We start from the raw sequence: 13,241 nt of genomic DNA, 5'->3' as shown, positions 1-13,241 counted from the left end.
AGGAGACGCATACATCCGTGCTGCTCAAAACGGTCTGGCCAGAGCCACTGACCAGTATGTAAAGGATATACGGGTAAGAAAATCTAACGATTATATATATTAGTAGCCCCTGAGACTTGAAACAGTTGATACAACTGATTTAAGGATCATTATTTGTGCAGGTTCTTACAGAAAAGAATACCCAATTGTCTCAAGATCTGGAAGAGTGCAAAGCCCAGCTACGGGCCGCGGTTGCCGCGTTGAAGGAGTCCGAGAAGGCCCCCTCTGGTAACACTTGTTTCCATTGCAAAGAATGACAGGTACCAGATAGTATGCGGCATGCATGCAAATCTAACAACAGATGTTGCAGATGACTCCGGAGTGAAGCCGGAGGCCGTGCCGGAGAATGCGCAACGTGCTAATCGACAGCTAAATGCTGGCGAGCGCGTGCTTACGCGGGTCAGGCAGTAGAAAAATAATCTCTAGGACGCCAATATCCAGCTGGGCATGGAACTGAAAGATGTCCGAGCCCAGCTTGCGGACTCCATGAAGGAGAATAAGCGGCTTCGACGCGACATTTTCAGTAAGTGCTTGAACAAACTTTTGAAAGAGTTCGATGAAGAAGCCGGCTAACAGAGTTATGTCTGCAAGTATGCTGACGGGTCGTCCCGCGAAGGAGATGCCCGGGTCTGCAGGTGATCTTCTACCAGAGCTCTCACAACTGCACGAACAAGTTCGGCAGGTGATGCAGGGTATTGCCCAAGCCTTGTGGCCATCCGCCTCCCCGCTAGGAGGCATGGGGGAGCTTATAGAGAAGCTCAAGGGAGCACGGCGGCACTTCCGATTATGGAAGATATCAGCCTGCCGACAAGGTGCAAGGGAAGCCTGGGCCATGGTGAAGACGCGATATACCAAAGCTGACCCAAACCACATGGCCTAGGTCGGACCCATGGGGCCCGATAGGAAAGAGATCCCCGTCAGTTTGGTGTATGACCAAGTAGAATTAGCCGCAAAGTATTCCCAACAGGATTGTAGGCTAGACAGCCTGTTTGATGGTATAAAAGAAGAATTTAGTCAGTCTTAGTGACTGTGTACTTTGAGTGACATATATAATGTCCCTAGACGGATTGTAAATCATTTGTCATGGCGGACCTTTTCGCTTCGACCTCCGGACCCGATAGTCCGGAGTGTAGTCGAATACCCGCTCGGTTATGTAAAAGTCGCGGTATGCCTGGAAACCAGGCATAGGGGTCATAAGTGCCTGAACAGACAAGTACCCAACTAGCTATGTTATATGACATGGATAGTAAGAAACATCTTCCAGGGAGAATAGTTCCGTTAAGGGTTCCTTTCACTGGGTACGCATGCCCTAATGTGCATGTCCGAACTATGAAAAGAGACGCATGCTATAAACATCTGGGGGCATGTATCAAAATAAATAAAAGTCATCTTTTGTTCACTGACCGAATATTCCCTTAAGAACACTAGCTTTCGACTTCACCCAGTCTGAGGTGCACATCCGGCTGACCCGGCAGTAACAATCGCAGAGGTGCTCCCCTTATGCCCTAGCCGAATTAACGAGAACATAGGGCATAAATACAAGAGCCAGGAAACCCAGCTTGGCTAAAACTTAAGTCATATCGATGCATATAATGGCGAAAAAGGTACATGTGGAAGAATAACACATGTGTGGGGCATAAAGCCCAGAAAAATAGTTATATTAAGCTTCTATATAAGAAGCCCCCAAGTATAATGAGCGTGGTTAGCGCATCAAGATTGTGTAGTCAAGACACAAGTTAGCCTTTTAAGGCCTTGAGGAGAAGAGAAAAGAAGAGAGAAAGAGAGAAAAGACAGATAACGGATATGCAAAAAATTGGCGGGGGTAAGGAGACGAACATAGAGTCCGGCACTAGGCGTAGAATCTTTGGAGTCTGGCTGCGTTCCATGGGTTTGGCTCGAGTCGATTGTCCGATGCATCCCGCAGGCGGTACGCTCCACCGGTCAGAACCTGGTCAATAATGGAGGGACCTTCCCCTTTGGGCTTGAGCTTGTTCTTTTTCTTCTCCGGCAGGCGTAGAACTAGTTCGCCAACGTTATAGGTTTTGGCCTGTACTTCTCTGCTTTGATACTTTCGAGCATGTTGCTGATAGAATGCATAACGGGCTTTTGCCATGTCATGCTCCTCCTCCAGGGCGTCCAAACTGTCCTGTCGATCGAGCTCGGCCTATTTTTCTTCGTACATGCGCACTCGAGGTGAGTCATGAATTATGTCGCAAGGCAGAACTGCCTCTGCGCCGTACACCATAAAAATGGTGTGTATCCGGTAGTGCGATTTGGCGTGGTCCACAGCCCCCATAGTACAGAGTCGAGCTCCTCTACCCGGTGCGTGTTTGATTCCTTTAAGGACCGCACTAATCTGGGTTTGATGCCGCTCATGATAAGACCATTTGCTTGCTCGACTTGACCGTTAGTTTGCGGGTGATAGACATAAGCATAATCGAGCTTGATGCCCATGTTGCTGCACCAAAGTTTTACCTCGTCGGCTGTAAAGTTCGTGTCGTTGTCAGTGATGATGCTGTGGGGGATGCCATAACGGTGTACAACCCCAGATATAAAGTCTATCACCGGTCCGGATTCAGCCGTTTTAACGGGTTTGGCTTCTATCCATTTGGTGAATTTATCCACCATGACTAGTAAGTATTTTATCTTATGGGTTCCCCTTTAAAGGGTCCGACCATATCAAGCCCTCAGACCGCAAAGGGCCAAGTAATGGGGATTGTTTGGAGAGCGGTAGGCGGCATATGGCTTTGGTTTGCAAAAGGCTGGCAACCGACGCAATGTTGGACCAGATCTTGTGCATATGCTCGGGCGTCGGCCAATAGAAACCTGTACGGAAGGCCTTGCTTACAAGGGCCCGGGCTGCGGCGTGGTGGCCGCCGAGTCCAGCATGGATTTCTGCCAAAAGCTTCCGCCCTTCCTCTTCAGAGATGCACCTTTGAAGGACTCCGGTAGTGCTTTTCTTATAAAGCTCTCCCTCGTGGACCTTGTAGGCTTTAGATCACCGCACTATGCAGCGTGCCTTATTTTGGTCCTCGGGTAGTTCCTGCCTGGTTAGGTAGGCCAGGAATGGTTCTATCCACTGGGCGATGACGGCCATTATCACATGGGCTGAAGGTGTTATTTCGATGGCAGAGCCTCCGATTGTGTCAGAGTGTTCGGTATTTGGTGTTGTGGCCGGGTCCGGACTATTGTTACCGGTGTCCCCTTCCCATACCACGGATGTCTTAAACAGCCTTTCCAAGAATATGTTAGGTGGGATAGGATCGCGCTTAGCGCCGATACGGGAGAGGATATTCGCCGCCTGATTGTTTTCCCAAGCCACATGGTGGAATTCAAGCCCCTCGAACCGAGTTGACATTTTGAGGACGACGTTGTATGCCGCCATTTTCGGATCCTTGGCATCGAAGTCTCCATTTATTTGAGATATTGCGAGGTTCGAGTCCCCATGCACCTCTAGGCATTGAATGCCCATGGAAACTGCCATCCGGAGACCATGTAATAGGGCCTCGTATTCGGCTGCGTTGTTGGAGTCTGTGTATAGTATTTGGAGTACGTATTGGACTGTATCTTCGGTGGGGCCCCCAGACCAGCCAGCATTTTAGAGCCGTCAAAGTGCATGATCCAATTGGAGTACGCGCCGTACTCTTTAGGGAGTTCGGCTTTTGTCCACTCGGTGACGAAATCGGCTAGTACTTGCAACTTAATGGCTCGCCGTGGTCTATATGTTATGTCGAACGGGAGGAGCTCGATAGCCCATTTGGCAATCCGGCCCGTGGCATTGCGGTTGTTTATTATGTCGTTGAGTGGTACTTCTGAGGCCACCGTAATTGAACACTCTTGAAAGTAGTGTCATAATTTCCGGGATGCCATGAATACCGCGTATGCTATCTTTTGATAATGTGGGTACCGTGATTTGCATGGAGTGAGGACAGTGGATACATAATATACCGGCTTTTGAAGTGGGAATTTATGTCCGTCCGTCTCTCATTCGACGACGAGCACTGCGCTTAAAACTTGGTGAGTTGCCGCTATATATAACAGTATTGGTTCGCCGACATTTGGCGCGGCCAAGATTGGGTTGGTGGCTAGGATGGCTTTTATTTCTTCCAATCCGGCCGTGGCTGCATCCGTCCACTCAAAGTGTTCGGTGCGCCGAAGAATGCAATAAAGGGGGAGTGCCTTTTCTCCTAATCGGGAGATAAAGCGGCTTAAGGCCGCCACACATCCAGTTAACTTCTAGATTTGCTTGAGGTCAGTTGGGATAGCCAACTGCGACAGAGCTCGGATTTTAGCCGGATTTGCTTCAATTCCTCTACTGGAGACGATGAAGCCCAGGAGCTTTCCGGCGGGTACGCCGAAAACACATTTTTCCGGATTGAGCTTAATGTCGTATGTTCAGAGATTGTCGAACGTGAGCCTCAAGTCATCTATTAAGGAGTCAATGTGTCTGGTTTTAACGACCACATCGTCTACGTATGCCTCCACTGTTTTGCCGATCTGCTTTTCCAGACATGTCTGAATCATGCATTGATACGTTGCGCCGGCGTTTTTGAGCCCGAAGGGCATTGTGTTAAAACAGAAGGGGATGTATGGAGTGATAAATGTCGTTGCAGCTTGATCGGACTCCGCCATCTTAATTTGGTGGTAACCGGACTATGCATCAAGGAAGCACAATAAGTCGTGTCCTGCGGTGGCGTCGATAATTTAATCGATGCGAGGGAGGGGGAAGGGATCCTTTGGGCAAGCCTTATTAAGGTCCTTGAAGTCGACGCATAGGTGCCAGGATTTGTCCTTCTTTGGTACCATTACCAGGTTTGCTAGCCCGTCTGGATGTTTTATTTCTCTAATGAATCCGGCCTCCGGTAACTTGGCTAGCTCCTCTCCCATGGCTTGTCGCTTAGGTTCAGAGAAACGATGAAGAGTCTGCTTGACCGGCTTGAATCCCTTTAGAATGTTAAGGCTATGCTCGGCCAGCCTGCATGGGATTCCTGGCATGTCTGAAGGATGCCAGGCGAATATGTCCCAATTCTAGCACAGGAACTCCCGTAGTTCGGCGTCTATAGTGGGGTTTAACTGTGCCCCGATGGATGCTGTTTTTGTGGGGTCCGTTGGATGGACTTGGAATTTGACTATTTCATCTGCTGGTTTAAAAGAGGTGGACTTGGATCTTTTGTCGAGTATCACGTCGTCCCTGTCCACTGTGGAGCGCAGCGCAGTTAATTCCTCCACCGCAAGGGCTTCGGATAATGCCTCGAGGGCCAGTGCGGCTGTTTTGTTCTCGGCGCGGAGTGCTATGTCCGAGTCACTAGCTAGAGTGATGATTCCATTGGGCCCGGCCATTTTGAGCTTCATGTACCCGTAATGGGGTATGGCTTGGACGATCGTGAATGCCTCCCGCCCTAGAAGGGCGTGGTATCCGCTACTAAATGGGGCCACTTGGAATGTAATTTCTTCGGACCTGTAATTCTCTAAAGTGCCGAATACCACATCTAGTGTGATTTTCCCAGCGCAACGTGCCTCCCGACTGGGGATGATTCCTCGGAAGGTCGTGCTGCTTTGCTCAATATGGTTTCTGTCTATTTCCATTTTTTGAAGAGTCTCCTCATAAATGAGGTTTAATCCGCTGCCGCCGTCCATGAGCACTTTAGTAAGCCGAAAGCCGTCCACAATTGGACTGAGGACCAAGGAGGCTGGTGCTCGGGCTATTCGGAATTTAGGTTCGTCACTGGCATTGAAGGTGATAGCTGTGTCGCTCCATGGATTTATTGCTGCCACGTGGCAGACTTCGGCAAGGCTGTGGAGTGCTCGCTTACGCCTATTATTTGAGGTGAAGGTCTCGAAGACTGTCAATACTATATTGTTATCCACGGGATGGTGCTCTGTGGTGTTTTGAATGAGGAGATCCTCACCGCTCTTGGCCACCTGCCGGAGTACCCAACATGCTCTAAGGTTGTGTGTTGGTATGGTATCCGTTGTACTATGAATTTTGCAGGGCCTGTTAAGCCATCCCTCCAATACGGTTCCATGCCCTGTAGTGGGCTTTTGCTTCTTTGTAATTGAGTCGGACGACTTATGAGAGTGCACCCTTTTAGTTCGGACTGGGGGTTTTGTCAGAGCCGGATTATCCCAAAATTTTGTTTGGGTTTTCCAGGCGCTTTCAATCACATAGTACTTCCATACTATGGCCGCCAAGTTAGCTAAGTGTGCAATGTCACGGCGAATTATGGCGTTGAGGATTCCCTTGTCCATGCAATTGTTGCAAAAGAACGAAATTGCGTCTTCCTCGCGACAGTCCTTGACCTTGTTCATTACAAGGAGGAATCTGGCCCAATAGTGATGTACTGTCTCTTGGGGCTCTTGCCTAATGTGGGAAAGATCGTTTATATTTGGGTTGGTGGGTGGATTTAAGTCCAAACCTTGACCCAATCTGAGACCCAGGGGTGGGGGAGTTTCTGGTCTTGGAAGTTCGGGCTCCGGGATGTTGCCCCGCAGGTTCGGCATGCAGCCTGATTCTAGGTTCAGGGTTAGGGCGATGTCCTCCCGTGGACGGGTATACGGCTCAGAGAGCTCGGGAATCCGGACATAGTTCGTCCTCAGGATAGAGGAAGAATCGCCGCATTGCTCCTCCACCACCGCTATCTGATGGGTGACCGACGGAGAGTTAATCTCCCTTTGGTCGGGTTTAAGCCCAATCTGATCATAGTCTGTGGAGACTCCCAGAGCGGCGATGCGGTCCAAGAGCTCGTTCAAAGAGGAGAGCTCCATTGGATCCATCTGCTCGGTGAATTTCGAGCCGATGTGGAGGCTATTTTCGATGACCCGAGAAGTCGTCGTCGGTGCAGCGGCCGAGCGGGCGGTCATGACGAAGCCGCCTAGTCGGAGAGTTTTGGCCTACATCCAGAGCTCCCCCAAAGGTGATGTTGTTCTTGGCAACGAGACGAGCCATGCCTCCTTATGATGACGACACGGTGGAACTCTCTAGGAAAGCACCAATGTCGGTGTCAAAACCGGTGGATCTCGGGTAGGGGGTCCCGAACTGTGCGTCTAAGGTGGATGGTAACAGGAGGCGGGGGACACGATGTTTACCCAGGTTCGGGCCCTCTCGATGGAGGTAATACCCTACTTCTTGCTTGATTGAACTTGATGATATGAGTATTACAAGAGTTGATCTGCCACGAGATCGTAGAGGCTAAACCCTAGAAGCTAGCCTATGGTATGATTGTATGTTATCCTACGGACTAAACCCTCCGGTTTATATAGACACCGGAGAGGGCTAGGGTTACACAGAGTCGGTTACAAGGGAGGAGATCTACATATCCGTATTGCCAAGCTTGCCTTCCACGCCAAGGAGAGTCCCATCCGGACACGGGACGAAGTCTTCAATCTTGTATCTTCATAGTCCAACAGTCCGGTTGTCCGGAGACCCCCTAATCCAGGACTCCCTCAGTGGCCCTTGCTATAAATCCATGATTGCCGGCTAGACAATTCTCTCCCGCTACCAGCTGCACGTCGTACCTTTTCTTCTCACCCTCTCTCCTTCAGATCAACACATTTGTCATTTGGGAAAACAGTAGAAAAAGTTGGATGAATATTCAATGTATATACATGAATTCAATAGTAGCTACGATGGTCACATACTTCATCTTCTTTTCTATTAGAGTAGACACTCAATCAAGAGAGTTGATGGTGCTCCTCCTCAACTCGTGGTGGTGAAGGAAGAGAGAGGGGTGCAGCCTGCGATGACGAATATGGACGGGGCTTGTCTTGGCCGGAGCACGTCATCGTCACCTGTAGGGATCAGGTTGTCGTCATCAGGCTGGAGCTGATCTCGAGGGGAGGGTTGTAACACCTCGCCCCCATCATGGTGGTAGTGCGTTCGCGGTGCTCGTCGCCGCCACCGCGACATACTCCGCCTCGTCCCCACCATGGTGGTAGCACGTCCGCGGTGCTCCATGGTCGACGTCGTCCTCCCGCGCGTCGGTCTCGCGTAGGCGACGGCGAAGTCTTGCGGAGGAGGATGGCAAGGGCGTGAGGAGGAGGAAGTCGTCGCTAGGAGGCACCGTGTCGGCGTGAGGTGGAGAGCCAGATCGGGGTGTCCGTGATCCACGCATAGTGGCCATTAGAATGACATCAAATCTTCACAAACCCGACGACGGTCTGGAGAGCAGGCGACTACAGCTGCGGAAGCATGAGGATGGTCGAACAAAGAAAAGAAGGGGGATAGGTCCTCATCGATTACCAGGAGTATTATCGATAACCAATGAATTTTCCCATGTATTAGCAGTGATTTTCGATTGCCTTCTGTTGCGGACATGTACCTGAACCAAACATGGATGAATTCCCATGTAACACTGTCAAATTCCCCTTCCCTATCCCTGATGAATTCCCATGTACCTGAACCAAACATGGGACATTGAACCTCAAACCCTGTGAACTCCCATTCCCCACATCCTACTCCCCCCAACCAAACGCGCTGTTAATCCTAGAACCACGGGAGCAGCGGCCAACACAGTGATGCAACCAAATTCGCATTGATCGAGCGGTACCATAGGAGAAGGCAGCAGGAGGTTGGGAGATTTGGAGCGTTACCTAGGATGTCGAGCCTGATGGAGCCGTAGACGACGTCGACGCCGATGCTGACCATAGAGACCCTGGCCACCTACCAAAGCAACATCACGAGGGGAAGAAAACTGACCGGTCAGTAAGTCAGATCTGATCCGTGAGGCCGCAGACGAATCAGGGGAGGGTAGGGAGGGGTGCGTCGATCGCTTACGAGAGCGAGTATGCTCTTGTCGGTGGTTCCTAGCGCCCTGCCCTAGGGTTCTGCATAGGTGGCGGCGCGTGGATCAGCGTCGGCTCCTAAAGGGGATCGGCGAACGGCTCCTCAAGGGGGTCGGTGGCGGCTCCTCAAAGGGTTCGACACCGTCGAAGGGATCGGCAGCGGCCATTGGAGGCCTCGATCCTTGATGCGAGCGTGAGGGCTGTGACGAAGGACTGGATTGCGAGTTGCCTGATGGGAGTGCGAGGGCGGCGGCGAAGCGATCTAGAGGCCTCGCTCGAGGGCACTCTGGAGGTCACTCGCTCGTGCGTGCGAGTCGGATGATTTTTTGTCGGTTTTTTTCGCTGGTTTTTCTTTCGTTCAGGCATGCGAGTGCGAGGCGTGCGAGGGACGAGTGGCATTGCTCTTACGTGGTTTTGGTAGGTTTTTTTTGGTATACGGGAGGTGGGAGGGAGAACGAAAATAAACCGGCGTTGGTGGAACGAAATTTAACCATGGAGACTACCAACTGAGACATTAGAAGTAGATATTTGCATGTTATTTATGAATGAATTGTACTGTTCGATAATTATTTTGAGTGTTGTGAAATAAAAAACATTTAGGAAATAAGGTGGATGACCGATTGTCGTATCCGTGTATGTGGACCGATATGTGTCAGTTTTACACGTCAGTGTGGAGATGTTCAATTTTCACTTGGACGGTTTTTCTTTCCGCCACAATTTTGGATAGGATGGGTATTTCGTAGCAAAATATGGGTATATGCCTAAACGCGTACACTTTTTTTTAAAAGATGCTGCACTTTTGGGTATGCTGTTGGAGGTACTATTTGGACAAAATATCCATATTTTGTAACTTCAATTGTTCTTTGAAAATTTGGATTTGCGCCGTTGGAGATGCTCTAATCCTTGCCATTTCTCGAAGACTAGCAGTTGCTAGCATCCGCAAAAATAACCAATGCCCGATTATCCCTCTTCAACTAGCCACAATGGAGAGTAACATACACATATCCCTAGATTATATTACTACCTTTATAGTGGGGCTGGTCATAGTGGGGAGTAACTTAGACTAGTGTCATGCATATGACACTAGTCTAAGTTACTACCTTCATAATGCAAAGTAACATACTAGTAGTATCATAGATAGCTTCATTTATTAACTCGTAGACTCATCTTGTCTTGAAAAACGTTATGTTACAGTAACATATTATTTTACCATCTCTCATTAATTACTTGCCATATAAGCAGAATTTTCTCGAAGTGCGCTATGTTACTAGCTAAGTTACTCCCACTATGACTAGCCTACATAAGTATGGTAACATGCAATGTCTTATTTATTAGTTTATAAATTCATATTGCATTGGGACATGTGATGTTACAGTAACTAGCTAAGTTACTCAAACTGCCTCTTTCCTCATTAACTCATTGCCACATAAGCAAATTTGCTGAGTTGGACTCGATATTACTGCTGAAGTTACTCCCGCTGTAACTAGTCTTCTGCACTCCTCATCTCTTAGCATGGAATTAATTACTGCCTTCAAACTCTTCAGTTTCAAACACAAAAGGTAGTAGTAGAAAGTTAATGAGTAGAAACTAGTAACCGCCCTCCCAATCAACTCTACGCTTATGTTACACTAACCACCTCCCCCCCCCCATTAACAAGGCTACCCCAGCACTCCATGTTAGGCCAACTTCACCGCGCTATCCCATCCTATCTGCATGCGTTTGTTTAGAGTAAAACAGACAAACTAGACGGCCCAGCGTGCGGGCGCAAACAAATTTTGTTCATTTTCTGTCCACTTTCGACTCATCCCCGGTCCAAGTTTGTGCCGCTTTTAAAGTGAAACGGACAGCACGCGGACGGGCAGGGCGTCTGCGCGTGTCCTCCCCTGGCTCACCCGTCGGTGGCAGAGGGGCGCCTTTTTCTATCCGCCCCCCTCCCTCCGGCCGCACCCCCTCCACTCTTCTCAACTATCCCCACTCTTCCCTCGTCGCCGCAGCCGCCACTGCCATTGCAGCTATGCAGCTCGGACGTGCGCTCGTCCAGCCTTTCCCCCTCAGTGCCCCCGAGCTACCCAACCACGGCCACCTGATTTGCGCACCCGCCGGCCGGATTTGGGGCGGATCCAGTCGGTCTTGAGCTCGCCCGACTGTGGGAGGCCGCGCCACGCCATGGACTGGCCGAGCACCGGGCCGGAAGGCCCTGGCAGGGCCGCAAGGCCGCATGCAGGCAGTGGCTCCTCCTCTGGCCGCTCGGATCTACACCGTCGGTGGTCCGCCGGCAGATACATGAATGGCGGTCAGCCGGGCTCAGTGCTAGCCGAAAAGCTTGCCGACGCATCGTTGCAACACATTAAGTGTGACCACTGCCCAAAGAAGGTCATGCGCCGCGTGTCTACAATGCCGGAACATTCCGGATGGGTGTTCATCAAGTGCTTAAACGATGGGGTATGTGTTCTTTTTAGCTTCGGTTTGTGCTCCTAGATTTGACTAGTTGTGCTAACTTAAAATTTTATGGTGTAGCATGGATGCAAGTTTTGGTATTGGAAAGAAGAGTACATCGATATATTGATAGAGCGCAATTTAGTAAATGTTCGTGCACTTTTAGCTAGCATAGAGACTAGAGATGAGACTAGTGCACTTGTTGCTAGATTAGAGGCTAGACATAAGACTAGATGCGAGGAAGCAACCTCTACTTCTTTAGACTCGAAGAAGAAAGAAGCACGCAAGATCGAGCCTCCTCCACAGATAAACAATGAATGCATCGAGAAGGCACTAATCCAACTTACAAGAGCAGTTGTGACGCCCGGATAATCATGCTACAGTAATCTCACATTAATGGTGCCACGTCACCTTTGTCACTGTAATTAATCTCGGGTTAATTCAAAACCGTTTCAAATTTAAATCCTAAATATGTCAAACGACAAAAGTTTTCAAATATTAAAACAAAAATGTTCGGGCTATGTCAATTATTGCATCGGTAATTATGGTGAAGTAAACACATTTTTAGAAAATGCCTAAGTAATTTAAAATGATTTAAAACAGAAAAGAAAATAAATAAAAGCAAGAAAATACAAAAGAGAAAACAAACAAAAAAAAGAGAAGAAAAGGAAAAGGCCCCCCCGGGGCCAGCCGACCCAACAGGCTGGCCCATTCGGCCACCGGCCCAACTGAGCAAAGGCCCAGCCGGCCACTCCAATCCATATCCCCCCACCCCGAAACCCTAACCACCCCATCGCCCCACTCGCTCCCCCCACTCCCCTCGTTTGGATCCGGATCGGGAGGAGATCCCGATCCCCTCGCCCCTCTCCCCCGACGCTGTGCCCCGTCGCCGCCTGGAACCGCCTGACGCCGGCGCCCGGAGCTCCTCCCCTGCCGGACTGCTTCCTCCGCCCCACCGGCCTGCCTCCTCTACGACGTCGTCACCGTCTTCCTCCTCAACCCCTGCTCCCCAGACCCTACGCACCCCGGTGAGGCCCTCGGCCTCCTCTCCCCTCTCCGCCGCACGCTCGCGCCCGCCTCGTCTCAGGTCGGACGAGCCCCCCTGGCTCCACCGCGCCCCCCCCCCGCGCCTGGAGCTCTGCTCCCGCACGCGCCCGCGCCGTGGCCGGCCCCCTCCTGGGCGTGCTGACGCGCGCGCGCCTGCACCCCGCTGCTCTGCCGCTGTAGTCGGCCGCCCGTTGCGCCCTGGCCACAAGGCCTGCCCCGTCCTAGCCTCCCTCGCACCCCTCTCGCGCCCCCCTATTTCTCCTCCCTCGCCGCTGCCCGCGGAAGCCACCGCAGCTCCCGTTCGCGCCCACGCCATGCCCGCTGCAGCCCCGACAGCCCCGCGCATGACGCCCCAGCCGCGCCTGTACCCCTCCTCGACGCTGTTCAAGCCGCCCCGGTTGCCGCCGTCGACCGCCGTCGTGCGCCTGGCCATAGGCCGCGCCGCGCCCGTGCCCCCTGTTGGCCTCTCCGAGGCCACGGCCTCGCACCACCGTGCCGGGCTACGGCCTCGCCGACGCCCCTGTTGCCCCGTGCCCTCGCACGGGCGCACGCCCGTTAACCGCGCCACAACGGGCCCCGCCCCAGAACGTTTATAGAAAAAGAAACAAAAATAAAAATAATAAAATATATGAATAATTAATTAACTAATTAAATTAATGAATTAATTAAGTTAATTAATCCTGTGTAATTAACGTAATTAACTAGTTAGTTTAATTAAACAGTAACTAGATTAGTTAAACACTAATTAGACTAAACAGTCAATGACTAGTGGGACCCACACGTCAGTTGACCAGTCAACACCCCTGTTGACTGCTGACGTCATGCTGGCGTCATGCTGACGTCGGCATGCACTATTCTGGATAATGTTGGATTTAAATAAACAATTAAAATCTGAAAATAATTAAAAACTTTAGAAAATCATATAAAATAATCCGTGA

The 13,241-nt window shown here is 50.6% G+C and overlaps 1 pseudogene; it reads right to left on the bottom strand.

The window, feature by feature from the left end:
• Positions 1-12,736, bottom strand: part of LOC123056819 (uncharacterized) — a 42,333-nt pseudogene extending 29,597 nt beyond the window's left edge.
• Between the last annotated feature and the right edge of the window lie 505 nt (positions 12,737-13,241).

This window comes from Triticum aestivum, chromosome 3A (genome assembly GCF_018294505.1).
Source record: "Triticum aestivum cultivar Chinese Spring chromosome 3A, IWGSC CS RefSeq v2.1, whole genome shotgun sequence".
NCBI classification, from domain to species: Eukaryota; Viridiplantae; Streptophyta; class Magnoliopsida; order Poales; family Poaceae; genus Triticum; species Triticum aestivum.
The sequence above is the reverse complement of the archived record's forward strand: the minus strand, read 5'-3'. Positions and strand labels throughout refer to the sequence as shown.